General features: G+C 38.0%; 1 protein-coding gene across 5 annotated transcripts in view; it reads right to left on the reverse strand.

Annotated features, from left to right (window-relative positions):
- Dscam3 (Down syndrome cell adhesion molecule 3) overlaps window positions 1-15017 on the reverse strand; it is a 184747-nt gene that overhangs the window by 116032 nt on the left and 53698 nt on the right. The window lies entirely within an intron of this gene.

Genomic DNA, 15017 nt, shown 5'->3' on the forward strand with positions numbered 1-15017 from the left:
TAATCAAATACTTGCCAACATATACCAGTCACAGTTCTATTCAGCGTGAAAGTACTTTTTTAATACGTACAGAGGGCCGGTTTCCAGTTTCTTTTAACTCCGGTCGCTCTGCTGGAGAAATTTCCTTGTCTAAGAAGGCAGCTGGTAGCATTTAATGAGTCAGACGCGCTTGGTGAGCATATTGAGTCTTGTACCAAAAAGTTATATACCTGCAGCGTCGTTGAGTGAGCCTGTCGCTGGTTTTTACTCTTGCGTTGGAGCCGTCTTGGGAAAAAGAATAGATGTGTCGCGGGATGAGCGTAAACGTACATCCGACGTTCCGCGAAATTGTTGAAGGGGTGTGCAGACCTGGCAACAATTCGCTTTGTTCAGAGATGGAACAAATTTGAAATGCTTTGTCGCGACGGAAGCGGCAGCTCGTGCCTGTAGTGAAGAGCACCTGTTTGGCCAAGCCTCATTATCGCTGCATTTTAGATCTCGGGCCGTTTCTAGGTTTTAACACTAAAACCCCACTTCAGCCGTTTGGAGCACCCCTCAGCCAGTTTCAACGCCTCGTCGGTACTAAAATTCTCTAATCGGCTCGTCGAATGACGAAAAGACTACGGGATTACATTCTCGCACGTTTCTGGATCCGTACACTTGGACTATTATTACAAAGATAAAGCGTTTGTTTCTTCCTTCTTATTGTCACTGATCTCGAAAACTCCTGGACCGATTTCCGTAAAGCTTTAACCGAAACTTTTGTACTGTATCTAAAGTCTCATTATAGATAGTAAAGTAAGTGTACCAGTTATTGACACGTTTAGACCCAATTATTGACCCTTTTATTTTCCAAAATTATAAATTGACGGCACAAATTGTGAATTTCTGGGTTACCAAAGCCAATTGTCAGAGGGTTACTATAAATTTGTAGTAGAGGGTTGTAGAGGAACACTACAAATTTATTTATTGGTGATTTTAGAAGTAAGGATCAAACAGATACAACCAACAAACGTTAATAATTCCCACAGGGTGAATAACTCGTACACTTACCTCATAAGCTAAAGTTATCTTATCACGTAGCCGAGAAACAAGAGATGGGACTGATTTACAATGATGATTACAAGTGGTGGGACGGATTTACAATTTACACCAGATGGCGGGAGATCAAAAGCTGTTCTCACGACCGAATTGGCGTGTCGAGGATAAAAAGCTGAAGAAGCTACATGGAAAAATAGTTTCGTTCCGATGATGAGCGTACGCAGTTCAGAATTTAATATCCGAATGTCGCGGGTGTAACAGCGCATAAAGATACTAGTGGAGAATACTTAAGGCGGTTATCACGCAAGTGTAATGACGAGAGTGAGACTCGAAAACATTTTCCAGTCGTCGAAAGCACCTCGAGACTGCGCTTTCGTTATCGCCAACATTTGCCGCGTACGAGTCTCGCATGTATCGGAGCACGGTATATTGTACTTGACGCCGGAAGCACGCCAGGGGCCATTTTTCACAGCACGGACATCCGTTTCCGGTTGACAATCACCGCAAAATACAAACAAAAATTGAGGGGAAAAACTTGATGTGCTCTACACTTCGCATGCATATATACCGCCGCAGGAAAAGATATCATTGCCCGCGGTGACACGGGAATGCACTTTATTTTACTGCATAAACCTTCACTGCGGGCGCTCAGCTTTTTTACTCTTATACCTATACACAACACAACTTGCAAGTCATGCGACCCGCGAATCTTTTGTTGATACGCCAGGTTATGTTCCTAGACAGTTTTCGTAATGCAAACCCTTTCGATTGATTTTTTTGTAAAAAAAAAAATTATGCATAGGTACCATTTTTTCAGGATCCGGATTTTTAGGCATGTTTTATGGTTGTATTGGTTTTCCAATCTTTAAATATAGATCAGTGGAAATTCATCGATGTCAGTGAATAACCCCCAATTTTTTATAACTATTGACTGAAACTGACAAATAAAAAACAGAACATGCATGGGGAAGGTGGTATTTTAAAAAAATTCTTACCACCCAGTAATCACGTTTAATAAAATGGACATGATTCTGGAAGCATTTTGTATAAGAGAATTAAACTCTCTACAAAACAGTCTAGTGAATTTTTGTTTTAAAGTTGGTAGCTTAACGACTACCAGAAGGATGTTTGCAGATGAGTCTTGATTCAAAATTGACTTTCAAGATTTATAAATTTTTAATTATTTGGGATACAAACTAAGTTCACTGGACACTTTTGTGGGGAATTTGATTCTTTACATGATGCTTCCAGAATCAAATCCGCATCATTGAACGCGGCTGGCGAAGAGTGGTAACAATTTTAGAAAAAAATGACGTCTTTCCTAAGTTAATTAAATGTGAAAGTTTCGAATTTTGAGAGTGGCTTTCAAAAATTTGATCTAAGACATATCATTCTTCATGGGTTTGTTTTTTGCTACGCATAAGAATTATTTTCAGGTAAGGGCGAAGAAAAATAACGTTGCTTCCAAAAAACAAGACACATGATAACACAGAGTCTGACGCAATTAGCTAATTTTTTCTTGTCCTGTGAATTATTCCGTAATTTTTTCTTGTCCTGTGAATTATTTTCACAGCCCCTTCAGCGACTCGATCGGTGAATTGAAATTGTTACTTTGCGGCATGGCGTCTGGTAGGAAAGAATCAAACTAATGCTTCCACTCTGACAGCTAACGGTTGAGTATATTTTTTCGCGTGTGCAAGATGGCGAAAGAAGTATATTATTTATTAAATGTAATCAATTTATGCCACATGAGTAATTTGAAATCCAAAAAATTACGCTTCGTTTCCATGAAAATTGAAAACTTAGGTTATGTGGCAAGAAAATGGCGGTGATAACCGGCCATGAGGTCATTTCCGAATAATCGCGGTATCGGACGGAGAACGTCATTTTCTTGTACGGCATAGCTGAAAAGCGATTGAGGAAAATCAGGCGACAGAATGAGGAGGAACGGTACAGTAAGAGTTCCACAAGGTTTCGGGGTGAGTTTTGGTCTACGCCCCTGATAATTCCTTTCACCATCACGTTTTCTCATCTCCCGGCACCCCGTAACAAGCTCTGCCCTGTTCCCATCCTCCTCACCACTTTCTCCTTTTCTCTCTTCTAGTCCTTCTGCGCCTCGCCTCGCAGATTGAACCCCTATAGCTGCCAAGTTTTTCTCTCTCGCTCGCTTTTTCTGCCACTTGAATCTCTCCGCGGAATAAGAATCCCCTAACTTAAGTTTAATTCACCCGATTATCATACCGACTGAGCGAGTAAGCTTGGTTAAGGACAGATAAGCTGCCTGGAATGAGAGAATGAGAGAGAGAGAGAGAATTACGCCGCGAGCGCGAAAGGAGGTATAATAAATAAATGATGATCGCGCTCTGGAAAATCTCCGACACAAAGACTTTAATTAAACTCATTTACTTTTCCATACTCCATGTATATAATGTGGGTCTATTCCTACACGTTCTTTCACGGATTTGTATATTCACGGTTCGACATTCTGTGAATTTTTTGCCGTATCATTCATTCTGAAAGTGAACAAATCGTTTTACTCATCTTCGATTATTCCGTATCTGAAATTTGTTGCCTCTTACAGCTTCACGAAAGATTTAGATGGCAAAAAATCTTGACTGAAATACTAAACCGGAGAAGAAAAATTGACATTCCAAGTGGTGTCGAATTGAAAATCCTTTGTTCCAATATTTTTCATGAAAACCAAATTTTTGTTTTCTTAAAAAGTTGTACAGTCTGAAATGAATCGATTTTTCAATAATTTTGGCAACACTGAAAGTGATCTATAGTTTGTTGGAAGGTTTCTGTTGGCAGACTTATACATTGGAACTATTTCTGTTGACTTGAGTATTGTTGGACAAATCGCATTCTGTATGCACAAGTTGAATACATGAATCATTGGATCAACTATATTTATTGAAATCTTTTTTGACATTTTTGCGCTCAGTCCATCAATACCTTGAGCTTCATCTTTAAGACTACCAATAACTCTCGGCACTTTAATATGACTACATGGATTTATAAAAATAGACTTATCATTAAAGTTTGGCAATTTTAATATTTCTTTATTAGATTTATCAATTTGTTGGCTAGTTTTTTTCCTATATTTCTGAAAAATTTGTTAATAGTATTTGCAATATCTTTTGTATTGTACACGATTTTGTCGTCATCCATAATACATTTAATTGCACCAGTTCTTTGTTTTTTTTTTTTTTTTCTTTTCGAATTGTCTAACTTGTTTTTTGTATGATTCCGTAACTTCTGACTGTCTTTGCTACATTTACTAACTTTTTCTTGTTCATAATTGTTTTTACCAGATTAGATGAATCCATTAAAGATTTTTTTGTACTTTTTATAATTGTATTTTAAGTTCAGATTGTGTTGAACTTTTTGCCTGATTTTATACAGTGTTTCTTTAGTATTGCATGAAAAAATAATCCCTGGTGTAATCCAATCTTTGCGGGGATGAGATTTTCGTTTATTCATAGGTATATTCTTTATCGACTTGTTTAAAATGTTTTGTAGAGTAACATTCAGGTTGTCAGTGGCGAGTTCAAGATCATGTAAATTTAACACTCCGTTGTAAGATTGCTGCCTAGTTATTTTAATTAGTTTTTTCTAATCAAGAAGATTGTTTGGGAGTTATTTTGTTTTTTTTGTTAGTGTTATAATTGACGTCTATTGTTGCAAATAATGGGTAATGATCTGTGAAAATATAAGTGATATTGTAAGAATTGATGTCTAAGTAGGATTTGGCAGAAATGTTATTAACACATTTCCTAATTCACATAAATAGCATTAATTACATAACGAAATTAGAGTTATCAAACAGTGTGCGGGTATAAATTTATGCGAGTGTGATGAATTTGGGAAGAAATAAATTGCAATACGTCTGATTAGAGCTAGTTGATGAGGAATATTGATGCGATTGGTGAAATCAGTGGAAAGCTGCGATAGTCACCGGTTTCCGGTTGCTTCTGGCTGCGTGCAAAGCTCGTTGGCTTGAGTTCAAGCCCAGATGTTGGCCTTTCGTTAAAGCGTTGTGACTGTTTCATAAAACGCAAAGCATCGAATCAATACGCTTTGATATCGGAGCCTTTCATTCCCAAGCGATGCAGCACTCACTGCACTCTATACATACATACAAGCATCTACCTTCACGCTTTTCCCGAACCAGAGGCGAAGGGGAGAAAATCAGCAGACAAAAAATATTCTGTCTATTGATGAAATGTACGAGGTCTATTAACGAACGTAGAGCTGTCTAGATGGAATAGAAATCCGGCGATGCAAGATACAGATATTATATCGACAGATCTATCGACTACCTGCATGCAATATGAAAATTTCAAACGCAGCCGCTTTTCACATTCAAATATGTTGCTTTTTCTGGTTTTTAGTACTTTTCAGCCCACACGTTTAATCATGTATCAATCGACAAGTTGGTCTTTTCCCAAATTCAAAAAGTGATACAATTATCACATTTTTTTCCAACAAAACATAAATCATAGATTTTTTTCGCAACTGCTTTGCGTTACCGTGTTTTCTAATGTTATTATTTTTTAATCAAAAGACTATTTCCTGTCAAACTCGCTGAAACATTTTTTTTTGTCAACCTCATCCTGGAATCATTGAATATCTAATTTTACAACATTGCAACGATTATTGACTATGATCAATAAATAGAGGATTGAGTTGACTACTTAAAAAAATCTGTTGTAGCAATTTGGTAGAAAATAATCTTCCAAGTGAAATGAGTCTTACTGTAAGGTGAAATCGAACGAATCTACTAGATTTTCAGTAATCCTGACGCGATGCAAATTGAAGCATTGATATCTAAGCTTTCGTTTATAATTCCTGTATTTTTTGTTCTTGTATTTTCAAGGAGATCTTCGTACCTTACAAATGTACCGATTTGATAAATATTCAAGGTACGGCTATCTCGTAATAAAATGAATAAAAATTATCGATCGCTGGTCAACCAGTCTCCTTAAAGAAGTTTGAGAGTGATCGATTTCCTTGAAAGGTGAAATGTCCCTAAAATCAATTCGTTTGACTACATTTCTCACAAAAATTTTCGACAAATTTAAAGCGTTTTATTCGCAAGTGTATTCCTGGAAAAGGGTGTGTGGGTGTCAGAAAATGCGAGAGGTTAGCGAATAACCGCGACAAGTAGGACGGCGTCGCTTGGATAAAGTTATGCATTATGATTCGCCCCGGCTCACCCCATCTAATGACGCACTTGTTGCACAGGTTTCCGGCAAAAGTATTGCCCGTCTTAGAGCATGTGCCGTTGAGACAGCGTTTCCGTTAGTTAGTAAGAAGGTGATCCATTGATTCATACTTTAAACTGCAATGCTATCCTGCAATTGCCTTCAAAGTGTCAATGATCTTCGAATATCACAAAAAAGAAAAATACAAAATATAAAACGAGCTGATTCACAAGTAAATGAAAGAATCGCAATGAATTTTACAATTGAATTAATGTATTTTGGCTCATTCTAAATTGCTAGTACATTTTATTACTCGTTCGGGTTATTTTTTTATTCATGGTTTTTTAACTTCATCGTAAATGGCCCTGACCAGATGTGGGACATTTAGGGTTAATGGACTAGAAATTTTGAATCGAAACTTATTGTTAGAAAGATGGAGAAAACTATTCAAGAAATCTATAGTAGTATAAACAACATATCTACTATGTAACTAGTAGAAATGAATCCGAATAATGAAAGCAAATAATGATAGTAATAAACGGTAAAAGCATCAAAATAGACTTTTTCACAAATTAAATTTGTATCTTACAATTTTTTATTCTATTTCACTCTTATTCATCTCCATCATACAGCAGAAATATTGTTTCACTTGTGTTCACTATCACTAGCAGAAAATAACGTTACTGCAAATTTTTCAAACTGTTAATTTTCGTTTTTTTTTCACATTTCGGATTCCGATTCAAAGGGTCTAGCCGATTCATTCTTAACCGTCTTCATTCTCGCGATTCACCCAGCTTGATGCTTGACGTTTCATCACGCTATAATTCATTGTAAGAGGATAACTCATGGTGGAAGCTCGATGGCTCTCCAAGAGCTAATTGACCGCTTCGAGAAGGTTTCGCGTCAACGGCGTGAGGGGCTAATCTATTCTGATTTTGAGACTAATTTGACTTCCTCTAACTTCGTTGGTCTCGCCATCACTCCGTCACTTGTCGTATTAATTCAATTGACGGTTTCATATCCAGACTGAATTGCACTTAATATGTACATATATTCGCTCAACTTCTCATAACCATACACTTCGATAAAAAGAGCTTGATCATTCATAGTTCCCAGATGACCAGTTTCGGTTTTAAAAACAACAGAAAAAAAGTCTTCCAAAAACACAAATTTTAAAGAAAAGGGGATAGTTACACGTTTGAATTGTTATTATTTGTTTTTGTAAAAAATTTTCTTTTAAATGTTCTACATAATTCTCATTTATTAATATTTGACCATTTGTGTTTCGTAGCAAATTTCTCAATTTCTTAACTTACGAGTGAATATCTTCAACATCTGGTTCACATAGGAAAAATATTTTTTCGCAAATTTCTTCGAGTCTTGTTTAGTTTAGAAAAATTCACATATCATGTCTCAGTAGTCTAACAACAGTTGAATAAATTGTCACTGTTTTTTATATTTTATCTATCACAAATATTTCTACTTCTCAATCATTGAAATGGATGTGCGAATTCAAAGTATTACATTCTGGTAGCCAACCCTGCGCACCAATAGAGACACCATGGATCAGTGGATACTAAGACAAACTGCAAAGAAGTCTGTCTTATTTTTTTCTCATTCTCTTTTTCTTATCGCTGAAAGGTGCAGTAGCCTGCCAGACCCCGAGTTTTTCTGCTAATATAGAAATATGAGTTGGGGCCAACGGGAAACCGGCGGTAGTATCAGTGGCTCGGAGCGTCAGAGATACAGAATGATGTATTGCGGCAGTTTCCACCCCCGTCATAATGCCCCGCGGTACCCGAAGCTGGCAGAGAAATTACAAATATCCAACTGTACGCTGATTAAAATTGATCGCTCTGCCAGGTAACGCACGAGACGTCCTCTTACTATCATCTAAGAAATGTACCATAAAAAACTCGACTGCGGTACATCGAATATTGAATCTCATGATCAATTCTTTGAATCTGGAATCTTCTATCTACGTTTTCATTTAATCTATGTTTGACTCGAATTATCCTTTTCGATTTTTTCGCTGATTATTAATACCATTGTTTGGAATAAAATTATTCCTTGTGTTCGTGTTGGAAGTTTTTTTTTTCTTATTAATCGTTTCAGCGATATAAAGTTTTGAATATAAACAAAATATTGACACGATGCGTAAGAAAAAAAAATGATCATCGAATATCTGGCCAAAACTCGTAAAATTGAAAGTCATTTTCGTGGCCAGTCTAAAATGTGCGCCAACAGAATTAAGTTTGTAAAGTTTTTTTTTGACCAACATTTCGATCTAACAATTCTGTAACTAATAATTTTCAAGAAGAGAAAAAACAAAATTTCAGTTTAAACAATATAACGAATAGCGATTGTGAAATAATTCAGCTAGGGAATTTTTATTGATGTTAAATTGAACTATTGCGACCCAAAGAGGTAAACATTTTTTTCGTCTCAGAAGAATACATTCGAAGAAGTACGAAATTTCATGATCGAAAATGATGAATTATAAAAACATACTAGTGATCAGAGTCATAAATATCTAATAGTTTAAATCGATGCAAACTTATCGGATTTACAATCTAACAAACGTTCTGGGAACAGTGTGCTTTATTTCGAATGACAAAACGAGATGATCAGGAATAAAATCGAATGGGGTGAGACTTATTTCAATGAAATTCCTGACATAATTAATCTCCGCAGTAGGTGACTTATGCTATCTATCGAGTTTAGACCTCTCTTTTTTACAGCCGATTACTCAGCAGTGCCTTTATATCCGAATCTCTGTAGGAGATGATTCCTACTGCGAAACGACGTCTCGTTTAATTCCAGCTCTGCACTCGTTATTGGTGTCAGCGGCGGGATTTACGAGTTGATCGTGAGATTTGATGCGCGGGTGGATTCTTGCAGCACACAACTTCCGGGTAAATGTAACCGCACCATGAAAAGGTGTGTACACCGAGAGATGCGCCTGCAGACCACCTTGCCGTCATAGAGCGCGGATGACGTCATTGATGGTGACGAGGGTGACGGCGATGTCATCCGGAACGTCACGCGTCGATCAATCGGAATTTTAAATCAACGGTCGCGGATATTTGCCGGAAAAGCTTTCAGGCTTTAAATTATTCATGGATTTTACCGAACGTTCCAGGCGGCCTGGACTTCTCGGTACAGAATCGAGGACATAGCGAAAAAACGGATTGCGGCTGTAAAATCGTATGAAACCTTTACTCAAAACCGAAATATGCGACTTATCTATTTGGCTATTTCTCTGATGCTCGTGGAATTGATGTGTGAATTTCGAGAGGGGGTGGAATTGTTTGATAAATTTTCATTGGTTGTGCCTCGTATGTTACAGTGTAAAAGGTTTTCTAGGTGTTATTTAACCGCAGTGTTGAACCCAAAAGAGTGTATCTATTTGAATTGAACGATTTTATGATGGTGCCACCTTAAGTTGAAGGTTTTTTAGTGCTAATTGGTAGACGACAAAAGTTTTCCATGCATGGAATTGCAACGGTTTAAAAATAATATTGCATTACTGCTGGTGTCTTTTGTGTTAATTGAAGCTTTATAATAATAGATCACCGTAAAATTGAAGTTTTCTGAAATTAGGGGAAAGGCATTCGGTAAAGTCGTAAAACTTTCATTAAATGCCTACCCCGTAAAACGTTTCAACTTCAACCAAAGTCTTTTAAAATCATGGGAACCTTTTATTGAAGCTGTGAAGTTCAACGAAGCCAACTGTAATTTTCTGGCGGTCGTATAAAGTCTTTAAAATCGTGTGAAGCCTAGTCTTGCACAATTTCGGAAATAGGAGTGAAAAGTTGAAACGAATTAGTCCGCTCGTCAAAATCGTTCGCAGGGAAAAATTATCGTATTAAATAATACGTATAAACGGAGAAAAGTCAGCCTACGGCTAGCCTACTGTTCAAGCTAGAAAAAATACTCGACTTCGTTGTAAGAAAGAAAAATTCGCTACCTTCGGGTTTGGATATAATTAGAAGGATACAATTTTTGTAGCTTCTGGACTGTGGTGAACAAATAGCGTGACTTGTGAGCTTTTCTCTTCCGAGTGATAACTCGCGCATGAATACGCATGACGCGCAGAAGCACAGGTACGTGTAATACACGTGCCTTTATACATGTATATGTATATATATATATACATGCACCATAACCGTGTGAATGAGGCATGCGAGGAATGAAACGGGGCCGGTTTGCTCGTCCTATACGTATATTTGCTTTTGACGTGAAAGCAGAGTGTCCAGAGAATGAAGATAAAATTTTCAATGGTGGCGCAACGTTGGCGGATGAAATTTGATTTAATACATTGTATATTCGTTATTTCCTCGGTTCCTATTGTGATCTGTAGTATTTCTGTGTATAATATACGTGTCGGTTAACCGTAGAAAATCTAAAATTCTCACTGCGAATTTTTGTCCCTCGCACGATTAGCTCTGTTAGATAGTGTCAAAATATACTCCCAGAAACGCTTTTATGTTCCGAAAGCTTTTTGTAATAACAACGTTTTTATTCACTCGTCAGATCGTCCCCTAAAGTGGTTCATCATATATGCTATGAAACGGTATAATTAATTACAACTTCCTACACGTATTTTGCATAAAAAATAGTATACCGAATTGCTTTCGTACATTCTCTCATGCCGAATATGAATCTGCGAATGTGGAACATTTTTTCCACCTCGCACTTTTAGCAAAAATTGGATGTGAAGAGGATGTCTAAAATTTTTTTTCACGTATTTCACGTATGGAAAAACCTTATCAAAATAACTTCCTGGGGTCTACAATGCGGAATGCGATTAAATAAATCTGCCAAACTTAATAAAATCTTGGTGATGAAAAATTGTCTGAACCGTATGAAAAGATAAATCGACGAAAGATACCGCAATTGATAAACCAGATCAACTTCTACTACGAGAATCGAACTCTGAATGTTCTTCACCATGAATGTCAATGAAGTTATTTTCATATACGGATTTGTTAATGTTGCATCGGTACATGATTGCACGGAATATATATTTTTAGCAACGTAGCAATCTGGCTGAAAATGAACGATTTTTGTGGACAGTGTTATATTTCCTTCTGTAATTACTACTTTATACGTTATATCCACTTATAGGTATACACACATTATTACACTTACCGCATACACATTTCAACGGTGGAATAGCTTTGGAGCCCATTGAATTATCGCCGTTAATTAGAACGTGGAAATTTTCATACACACGCCCATAAGTGGGCGGCGTGCGGAAGTTTTTAGAAATGGTAGATCACGACAGAGACTTCTCGTGAATGCTGCGCGGTAATAAAAAGGGATTCGGTTCGAAGCGTTTCAATGCAGCTCGATCTACGGAGGCAGTTTGAAATATTACCGGGAGCAGCCCTCTCGTTACTTCATACGAAGGGATATCCATCGGTTGGTTGGGAAAATTAGTTGCGTCCGAGATCATAACCGGGGAAAATGAGCTGATGAAAAGGCGTTCCGGATTATTCGAGGATCCATCCCCGTCATTACACGTTCCAATCAAATTCTCATCCGTATTTAATACCGTACCCGCACTAAGAGACATTCGCTTATATATTTTCCCAAACAGATTTTGCACACCGTCGCAAAGCCGCGATTTTTCCCGAGATTTACGATCATTTCTTCACCTTTGACAATGAAAGCTGACGTAGCAGTTATTGACGTTTTTAAAATTGAGATGTCTGTATGTATAAGAAGCGTACGAACTACGAAACCTGCCGATCTGTGATCCTAGACTTTTTCCTGCTTGCGAAATATTTTGGACTCCCGAATTCCGAAAAAAATAACTCATCCGATCCAAACGAAATATGGAGTCTTAATTAACTCATTATGCCGTGACAATATGTTAAAAATTTCGTCGCTCCGACTACCAAATGGAGCTCATATTAAGACGATGAAAAACATTAATGTTCGCTGAACAATTGTTAACTGAGCTCCACCTTGAGTGACTCGGTGATGAATTCAAAAGAAGAGAAACCATTACAAGTGAATTTAAATGACCTCTCGTGAATTTGCATGGCCTAAAACGATTTCACGTGATTTTAGCTGACTTCAAATGATATCGTTTAGTTTACAGTGAACTCGAATGACAATATAACAATTATCTACTTGACTTTGATCATGGTTTATGGTTGCTATTCACGGCATTTTAAATGTTGCTGTTTTAGTTGTCACTGTAAGTCTGTAGAAAGCTCAATACAACTTCAGACCAAATCTTAGTGGCCACATAAGGTAGGTTAGATGACGATGCCATTTATAGACTTTCGGCGAAAGTAGTGAAATTCCATTTCAATATTTATGACGCCAATGATACCCGGATTAGATTTCATCAGTCTATAAGGGATGTTTCCTCAGTGGATAGCAGAAGCTCTTCACTAGTCTGGATGTATCTGACTAGTTACCCGCTGCCTCGTGCCTTACGCGTATGATACCTACAACATAGATAGTCAGAAGAGGCGGATAAGGGCTCAATACTGAAGTAGAACCCTTCACCAGTGAAACGAAAAAGGGATATATCGCTTAATTCCAGCGGAAAATTTCCGTCGATATAGAATCCCTCTAGGCTTATACAGCAGTTATGACGGATACATTGCGTAGACAATTATTCCGCCGTATTCGACGTTGCGAAAAAGGGTGCACCACAATGGACTAGACGTATTGAGGGATCCGGTATCGAGATATCGGAGGATGAACGTGTCTTCGTGTGCGTGTATAAACGTGAAGTTTTTCAGCGTGTGGGTATACGGCGTAGTCTGTGGAAGATTGCCCGACAACGCGGAACAACTTTTGTCAAATCAATCACTTCACTAAGTCTCGCAATGTTGTATCTTTGATAGTCAGTCTTGAAACAGAGACGGTACAGGCATAGACGAATTCAATATTATCATCTCTGAGAATATGTATTTTATCTGGTGCCTGGTGTATGCCATGTCTGGTTCCTTCAGAAACATGATATTGACGGGCTTACACACATTCTCAGGGAAAGATACGGCCTGTTTATGTGAATGATAACACAGCTTAAGGAGGAATTTCTACTCCGCGTTACTCGGAAGTGGCTTTTGTACTCTGACTGAGTAAACAAATCCAGATGACGATGGTCCGATGGGATAGTTCAGCCATTTGTCGTTCGCCGAAAAATATGATTCGCGTCTTTAGTGGTGGGTTGCGTCTATCCTCATTTCGAAATGGTAACGTTACCACCTAAATTCTGAATCCTGTAGCGTGTGCTTGATTTCATATCACAGAAGAATAAGAAATTAACATAGATAAACTACGAATCTGTATCTCATTCAGCAAAACTGAAGTAAGATTAGCTCTGGGACATTTTTAATCGGAGATGATTGAAGTCGAATCTTTGAGCTGGGTTTATTTTCACTTCAGTATTCCACGGACGTTACTCAAAGGTGGATTCAAGAACACGCTGTAAGCTGTTTATTACAACAAAATCACACAAATTCTGGTCCAGATTTTATTGTTAGTAAGAAGATTCTCGTTTTAGAAGAAGAAGCTTCCGCTTCCAACTGCAAGCCACCGCATTTTTCTGCAATTATCGTTTATTGAACGAGAGCTTATCGCTGTATTTCAATACTTTTCTTCCGCACAAAAAACGCGGCAGAGGAATAACTTCAAATCCACGAACACGTGTCCTGGGAACATTGAGAGACCAGTAAACACGTGGTGGATTTTCGAATTTGTGGCATAACTCCGGCAGGACGTGTGTCACTGTGTAATGAATAGCTCATAAATCTTCAGCTGGCCTCTATCTATGCCAGGCCAGCGGTTCTCATTGAGGTTGGACTCGCAAATCGGTAAGATTTATCGATACCCTACAATTTAATGTGCCGTGTAGCCTATCGGGGATCTGGAATTCATGCTCGTATACTCGCTGGCTCCGCAGTGTTTAATCGATGGACGCACGTCGCGTCGGAAATGCTGGTCCATAAGTAACGGCATCCGTACCATTACTTAGGTCACTTTGAATCAAAGCTATATCTACATTGTGAAGAAGATAAAGGCTAGTCTCAGCTGATCAGAAAACATCAAAACCCAATTATCCGTTCAAGTGCAAGACGAATAGCGTCAGGCATTAAAATCCGAGTTTAAGCGATGAAAAATATTTTTTTATCAAGAACAATTTCCACTTCAACAAGAAAACACTGAAATGCTTGTTCCATTTACTAGACTGCGGAGCCATTAACGTAGGTATCAAATAGCGTTGCCGACTACTAGGCATTAAGCTGCAAAAGCGTTGCACGTCTGGATGGATGTGACAAGTGGAATTAGCCATGACTCGTGTTGCAGAATGAGGCTGATGTTTTATTCCTGAATGCTGCATGCGTAGCTGAGCAAACCCGTGGGAAATAGCGATCCTGATTCATTGTGCCCAGGGTAAGAGTATCGATTGAGGTGAGAAACGAAAAAATTCAATTGTTAGCAAAATCACCTGAAAACTGCAAACCACTACAAAGCAATACTACCGCGATTACAGGCAGAGAGACTCAATTTTGGTCACTGTTCACACTTCCAATGATGTTATAAATGTCCTCTGAAAATCGTCATTGATCTTTCATTCGTTTTCATTGTAAAGCTTGCAAGGTGTATCGATTTGTAGATCACAATCAGTAGTCTAGTATCAGCAGTTTTTGTGAATTTTATAACTTTCCTCCTAACCCTTCGTTGGCCATGTACTTCTTTGTATATACCGTTGGCCAACGTATACGAGATCATCCAAGCGGCCACTTGAACCGTGTACTA

The sequence above is a fragment of the Neodiprion pinetum genome, chromosome 4, assembly GCF_021155775.2.
Source record: "Neodiprion pinetum isolate iyNeoPine1 chromosome 4, iyNeoPine1.2, whole genome shotgun sequence".
NCBI lineage: Eukaryota > Metazoa > Arthropoda > Insecta > Hymenoptera > Diprionidae > Neodiprion > Neodiprion pinetum.